A 7708-nucleotide genomic window follows, 5' to 3' on the forward strand; every position below is an offset into this window, starting at 1 on the left:
AAGCCCAAATATGCTAAAAACCATCTCTCTCAGTTAGAGAATGTTGCTTCATTCCATGTTAAATACAAATCTTGCCAAAATGAAAGATTCCTCTACCTTGTGAAGTGAAATGCTTTTTGCAAGACAGAAAGACAGTTTTCAATGTGTTAGAATTCCTATGCACATAAACTTGTGTTAGAGCCTCAATGCTCAGGTGTGTCAGTTCACAGCATTCTGAGATCACTAATGCTGAAATAGTGTTTCTGTGGAAATGAAGTGGAAACAAGCCCAAATATGCTAAAAACCATCTCTCTCAGTTAGAGAATGTTGCTTCATTCCATGTTAAATACAAATCTTGCCAAAATGAAAGATTCCTCTACCTTGTGAAGTGAAATGCTTTTTGCAAGACAGAAAGACAGTTTTCAAAGTGTTAGAATTCCTATGCACATAAACTTGTGTTAGAGCCTCAATGCTCAGGTTTGTCAGTTCACAGCATTCTGAGATCACTAATGCTGAAATAGTGTTTCTGTTGAAATGAAGTGGAAACAAGCCCAAATATGCTAAAAACCATCTCTCTCAGTTAGAGAATGTTGCTTCATTCCATGTTAAATACAAATCTTGCCAAAATGAAAGATTCCTCTACCTTGTGAAGTGAAATGCTTTTTGCAAGACAGAAAGACAGTTTTCAAAGTGTTAGAATTCCTATGCACATAAACTTGTGTTAGAGCCTCAATGCTCAGGTTTGTCAGTTCACAGCATTCTGAGATCTCTAATGCTGAAATAGTGTTTCTGTTGAAATGAAGTGGAAACAAGCCCAAATATGCTAAAAACCATCTCTCTCAGTTAGAGAATGTTGCTTCATTCCATGTTAAATACAAATCTTGCCAAAATGATAGATGACTCTGTCTTGTGATTAGAAATGCTTTTTGCAAGACAGAAAGACAGTTTTCAATGTGTTAGAATTCCTATGCACATAAACTTGTGTTAGAGCCTCAATGCTCAGGTTTGTCAGTTCACAGCATTCTGAGATCACTAATGCTGAAATAGTGTTTCTGTTGAAATGAAGTGGAAACAAGCCCAAATATGCTAAAAACCATCTCTCTCAGTTAGAGAATGTTGCTTCATTCCATGTTAAATACAAATCTTGCCAAAATGATAGATGACTCTGTCTTGTGAATAGAAATGCTTTTTGCAATACAGAAAGACAGTTTTCAATGTGTTAGAATTCCTATGCACATAAACTTGTGTTAGAGCCTAAATGCTCAGGTTTGTCAGTTCACAGCATTCTGAGATCACTAATGCTGAAATAGTGTTTCTGTTGAAATGAAGTGGAAACAAGCCCAAATATGCTAAAAACCATCTCTCTCAGTTAGAGAACGTTGCTTCATTCCATGTTAAATACAAATCTTGCCAAAATGAAAGATTCCTCTGTCTTGTGATTAGAAAGGCTTTTTGCAATACAGAAAGACAGTTTTCAATGTGTTAGAATTCCTATGCACATAAACTTGTGTTAGAGCCTCAATGCTCAGGTGTGTCAGTTCACAGCATTCTGAGATCACTAATGCTGAAATAGTGTTTCTGTGGAAATGAAGTGGAAACAAGCCCAAATATGCTAAAAACCATCTCTCTCAGTTAGAGAATGTTGCTTCATTCCATGTTAAATACAAATCTTGCCAAAATGAAAGATTCCTCTACCTTGTGAAGTGAAATGCTTTTTGCAAGACAGAAAGACAGTTTTCAAAGTGTTAGAATTCCTATGCACATAAACTTGTGTTAGAGCCTCAATGCTCAGGTTTGTCAGTTCACAGCATTCTGAGATCACTAATGCTGAAATAGTGTTTCTGTTGAAATGAAGTGGAAACAAGCCCAAATATGCTAAAAACCATCTCTCTCAGTTAGAGAATGTTGCTTCATTCCATGTTAAATACAAATCTTGCCAAAATGAAAGATTCCTCTACCTTGTGAAGTGAAATGCTTTTTGCAAGACAGAAAGACAGTTTTCAAAGTGTTAGAATTCCTATGCACATAAACTTGTGTTAGAGCCTCAATGCTCAGGTTTGTCAGTTCACAGCATTCTGAGATCTCTAATGCTGAAATAGTGTTTCTGTTGAAATGAAGTGGAAACAAGCCCAAATATGCTAAAAACCATCTCTCTCAGTTAGAGAATGTTGCTTCATTCCATGTTAAATACAAATCTTGCCAAAATGATAGATGACTCTGTCTTGTGATTAGAAATGCTTTTTGCAAGACAGAAAGACAGTTTTCAATGTGTTAGAATTCCTATGCACATAAACTTGTGTTAGAGCCTCAATGCTCAGGTTTGTCAGTTCACAGCATTCTGAGATCACTAATGCTGAAATAGTGTTTCTGTTGAAATGAAGTGGAAACAAGCCCAAATATGCTAAAAACCATCTCTCTCAGTTAGAGAATGTTGCTTCATTCCATGTTAAATACAAATCTTGCCAAAATGATAGATGACTCTGTCTTGTGAATAGAAATGCTTTTTGCAATACAGAAAGACAGTTTTCAATGTCTTAGAATTCCTATGCACATAAACTTGTGTTAGAGCCTCAATGCTAAGGTTTGTCAGTTCACAGCATTCTGAGATCACTAATGCTGAAATAGTGTTTCTGTTGAAATGAAGTGGAAACAAGCCCAAATATGCTAAAAACCATCTCTTTCAGTTAGAGAATGTTGCTTCATTCCATGTTAAATACAAATCTTGCCAAAATGAAAGATTCCTCTGTCTAGTGAATTGAAATGCTTTTTGCAAGACAGAAAGACAGTTTTCAATGTGTTAGAATTCCTATGCACATAAACTTGTGTTAGAGCCTCAATGCTCAGGTTTGTCAGTTCACAGCATTCTGAGATCACTAATGCTGAAATAGTGTTTCTGTTGAAATGAAGTGGAAACAAGCCCAAATATGCTAAAAACCATCTCTCTCAGTTAGAGAACGTTGCTTCATTCCATGTTAAATACAAATCTTGCCAAAATGAAAGATTCCTCTGTCTTGTGATTAGAAAGGCTTTTTGCAATACAGAAAGACAGTTCCTCTTCGGGAACTCGAGCTGCGTCGATCGCATTTGGGGAACGCCTTTGGCAAGAACAACTCTGAATATCGTGTGCAATCAGTTCAATGGAAGAGCGTGACGTCACGGACGGGGTGACGTAGCGACCAGGAAGCTATAAAGGCACGTGCCACGCAGCTGGCTTCAGCTTCGCGTCTTTCAGCAAGCGCTCTGTGTGTGCATGTTCATAAGTCTGTCTTGTAAGTCTTATTTACTGTTGTCTGTCCAGTTCAGTAGACTAAAATGCCTAAGTCCAAAGCAAAGACTAGACATTTGAAGGGCGAAACCAAATCGCGCTATAAACTGTGTGTTCCTCCATGCCAGCGCTACATCACGGCTGGAGACACACATGATTTATGCGTGCTTTGCCTGGGGTCGAAGCACGCTGAGTCAGCTCTCGAGGGAGCTGACTGTCCGCATTGTGAACGATTGCCAATGCGGACGCTTCGATCCCGGAGGGCTCTCTTCGAGGAGGGAGCCTTCGCCAGCGTTCCCCGCGGTTCTGGCCCCGCTTCTGCTGAGGCAGAGCGGCTGCTGCATTCGTGGGGTTCGCAGGTAGATCTGGCAGAGGGAATGGAGACGGGCACGTCCTTATCTCCTTCCTCATCTGCTAGATCTGGCGCCCAAACCCTGGGATCGGAAGCACGCTCGTCGGTTTCTTCCGCCCAGGGCGAGGGGTCGACACTCCACCTCTCTTCGTCTGATGAGGTGGATGTGGAGACAGTTGGCAGGGATTCGCCACCCCTTTCGCCCCAGTATGAGGAGCTGCTGGAGGTGGTTACTCGCGCAGTCGAGAAGTTAAAAATAGACTGGCCCCCACAAAAATCACATGAACCGCAGAGAAGTAAATTAGATGAGCGGTATCTCAGGCCCAGACAACCACCTCCAGCCCGGAGCCTTCCCTTTTTTCCCGACCTCCATGATGAGATAGCGAGGTCGTGGAAACACCCATATTCCACCCGTCTTTTCGGCCCTGATTCGCAGTATTATGGGAATGTGACAGGGCTCGATGAGCGTGGTTACAGAGCGATGCCACGGGTTGAACAGACGCTTGCGGGCTATCTGTCACCCGGTTCGGCGTCGTCTCTGAAGGCTCCGGCCTTGCCTACTAAAGCATTGAGAACGACATCAGGGTTAGTGGGCAAGGGCTATGTGGCAGCAGGTCAGGCAGGGGCGTGCCTTCACACTATGGCCGTCCTTCAAGCATATCAGGCCGACCTGTTGAGAGATGTAGACGAGGGAGAGGGGATCAAGTCCGACGATATTGCAGAGCTTAGACGGACCGCTGATCTCTCCCTCCGCGCCACCAAAGAGACCGCTCGCGCAATTGGGCGGTCTATGGCAGCCTTGGTGGCCGCGGAGAGGCATTTGTGGCTGAACCTGTCCCAAATTAAAGACCGTGACAGGTTCTGCCTCCTGGACGCCCCGCTCCAAGCCTCGGGCCTGTTCGGCGACACAGTCATTACTGTCGTCGACAGGTTCCAGGAGGCCCGTAAACAGGCGGCGGCGTTCCAGAGTTTCCTCCCTCGTCGCTCTTGTGGGTTATCTGGACGGGAGATACCCACGCCACTAGCAGGCTCCTCATACCGCGAGGCTCAAAAGCAGAGCGTCGCCACTCGTGCTCCCCCACGCCGGGACCGAGGGTCTAAGCGACGCTCTGAGTCGGGGGCTCCTAGATTAAAATCAGATCTTCGTACTATTATCGAAGCTAGGAAGTCCTCGACAAAGAGGTCCTGACGCCATGCTACCAGTGACCTCGAGGGTAGCCCCTACGGGGTCAGAGCGGTTCCCACCTCAGTATACGGTGCCCGCCTCTCCCCGGTACCCTCCGGAGGCCGGTCTGCCAACCCTGCCAGTGTTTCAGGGCGCAGCGGTCTCCCGCGAGCGTCCCTCCCAGTTATTTCCGCCCGTGAGCGTAGCGGAGCTGGGAAGCTCGCCTCCCCTTCGGGGGCCTCTTACACCAGAGATCAGTCTCGAGAGACTGATTCCCTTAGTACATTTTCGAGCAGCGTGGAAACTTCTGCCAAATGTTTCTCAATGGGTCCTGCACACAGTAGAAAGAGGCTACGCTATTCAATTCGGCCGTCCACCGCCGAAATTCAATGGGGTTACACCGACAGTCGTCGGCCCCCAGCAGGCTCTGGTTATGGAACAAGAAGTGAATACCCTATTAAGGAAGGAGGCCATCGAGGTGGTCCCTCCTCTAGACAGGGAATCCGGGTTCTACAGCCGGTATTTCATAGTTCCAAAGAAGGATGGGGGGTTGCGTCCGATCTTAGACCTACGTCAGTTAAACCTCTCAGTTATGTCACTGAAGTTCAAAATGCTTACTGTCAAACAGGTTGTAGCTCAAATCAGATCCGAGGACTGGTTTGTCACGATAGATCTCAAAGACGCATACTTCCACATATCCATCCTTCCACAACACAGGAAGTTTCTGAGGTTCGCTTTCGGGGGCAAAGCTTATCAATATCGAGTACTTCCCTTCGGCCTTGCACTCTCACCCCGCACGTTCACGAAGTGTGTAGATGCGGCTCTGGTACCCCTCCGTATGCAGGGCATCCGCATTCTAAATTATATCGACGATTGGTTGATCTTAGCTCAATCAGAGCAGATGGCGGTTCGACATCGAGATGTCGTTCTCGCACACATGGGGGAGCTGGGTTTGAGACTGAATGCCAAGAAGAGTGTACTTTCTCCAGTTCAGAGAACCACCTATCTAGGCGTAGTATGGGATTTGACCACGATGCAGGCACGTATGTCTCCTGCTCGGACCGAGTCGATCCTCACATCAGTCAAGAGAGTCAGAGAAGGCCAGTCACTCACTGTGAAGCAGTTTCAGAGACTGTTAGGGCTCATGGCAGCTGCGTCCAACGTGATACCTTTTGGTCTCCTGCACATGAGGCCCCTTCAGTGGTGGCTCAAGACCAAGGGGTTTTCCCCGAGGGGAAATCCTTTCCGAACTATTCAGGTCACGCGGCGATGCCTTCGTGCCTTAGACATATGGAAGAAACCTTGGTTCTTGAATCAGGGCCCGGTGCTGGGAGCTCTTGGTCGCCGTGTAACGCTAGCGACAGATGCGTCCCTCACCGGTTGGGGTGCGGTCATGAGTGGCCACCCTGCCCGCGGTCTGTGGAGCGGTCGCCATCTAACATGGCACATCAATTGTCTAGAAATGCTAGCAGTGTATCGAGCTTTAAAATATTTCCTCCCAGACCTGAGAGGCTGTCATGTGTTAGTGCGCACCGACAACACAGCGGTAGTCTCTTATATCAATCACCAGGGGGGTCTGCGTTCACGCCCCTTGTACAAGCTGGTGTACCAGATCCTCCTGTGGTCCCAGGGCAAACTCCTCTCGTTAAGAGCAGTGTATATTCCTGGGCGATTGAATGTGGGAGCAGACATGCTGTCGAGACAGGGGCCGAGGCCCGGGGAATGGATGCTCCATCCCGAGGTGGTGAAGCAGATATGGCAGATATTTGGCAAAGCTCAGGTGGACCTCTTCGCGACTCGAGAGACATCGCAATGTCCCCTCTGGTTCTCTCTAGTTCACCCAGCTCCACTGGGACTAGATGCCATGGCACAGACTTGGCCGAGGCTTCGTCTGTATGCTTTTCCCCCCATCGCTCTGCTCCCGGGAGTTCTGGCGAGAGTACGCCGGGACGGGGTCCGTCTGTTGTTAGTAGCCCCGTTCTGGCCGGGCCGAGTATGGTTCGCAGATCTGATTTCTCTCCTCGACGGCTCTCCATGGCAGATTCCGATCAGGACAGATCTACTCTCTCAGGCGCAGGGCAAAATAATTCACCCTCGCCCGGAGTTGTGGAAGCTGTGGGTGTGGCCCCTGAGGGGGCACATCTGTTAGCAGCTGGTCTCTCAACCGAGGTTGTTGAGACCCTACTCCAATCCAGAGCTCCCTCTACGAGGAAACTGTACGCCCTGAAGTGGAGACTCTTCACTTCATGGTGCAGAGATCGCCACCTTGACCCTGTTAACTGCCCAGTTGGTACAGTTCTGGAGTTCTTACAAGCTAGGCTCTCTGCGGGGTTGACCCACTCCACCTTAAAGGTGTACGTGGCGGCCATAGCTGCTTACCACGTCCCTTTCAGTGACCAGTCACTGGGTAGACACCCCCTAGTTACACGTTTCCTCCGAGGTGCACTGAGGCTGAGACCTCCAGTACGGTCCCGTATTCCCCCATGGGATCTGGTTGTGGTGTTAGAGGCTCTCTGCAAAGCTCCATTCGAGCCAATTCAAGAAATATCAGACAGACATCTGACACTTAAGACTGCCCTATTATTGGCTATTACTTCTCTAAAGAGAGTTGGAGATCTCCAGGCCCTCTCGGTGGCCCCTAATTATCTAGACTTTGCCCCTGGTATGGCCAAAGCATTTCTTTACCCTCGAGCGGGTTATATTCCTAAAGTTCCCTCTGTCACACCACAACCTGTCGTACTGCAGGCCTTCTGTCCTCCTCCCTTTCGGGAGCCAGACCAGGTGAAGCTAAATTGTATGTGTCCAGTGCGAGCACTGGACGCATACGTCCACAGAGCTGCCCTGTGGAGAAAATCCGACCAATTGCTTGTATGCTACGGTCCTACTAACAGGGGTTCTCCTGCCTCTAAGCAGACCCTTAGCCGTTGGATAGTCGAGGCTATCAACG

This window comes from Carassius gibelio, chromosome A6, assembly GCF_023724105.1.
Source record: "Carassius gibelio isolate Cgi1373 ecotype wild population from Czech Republic chromosome A6, carGib1.2-hapl.c, whole genome shotgun sequence".
Classification (NCBI taxonomy): domain Eukaryota; kingdom Metazoa; phylum Chordata; class Actinopteri; order Cypriniformes; family Cyprinidae; genus Carassius; species Carassius gibelio.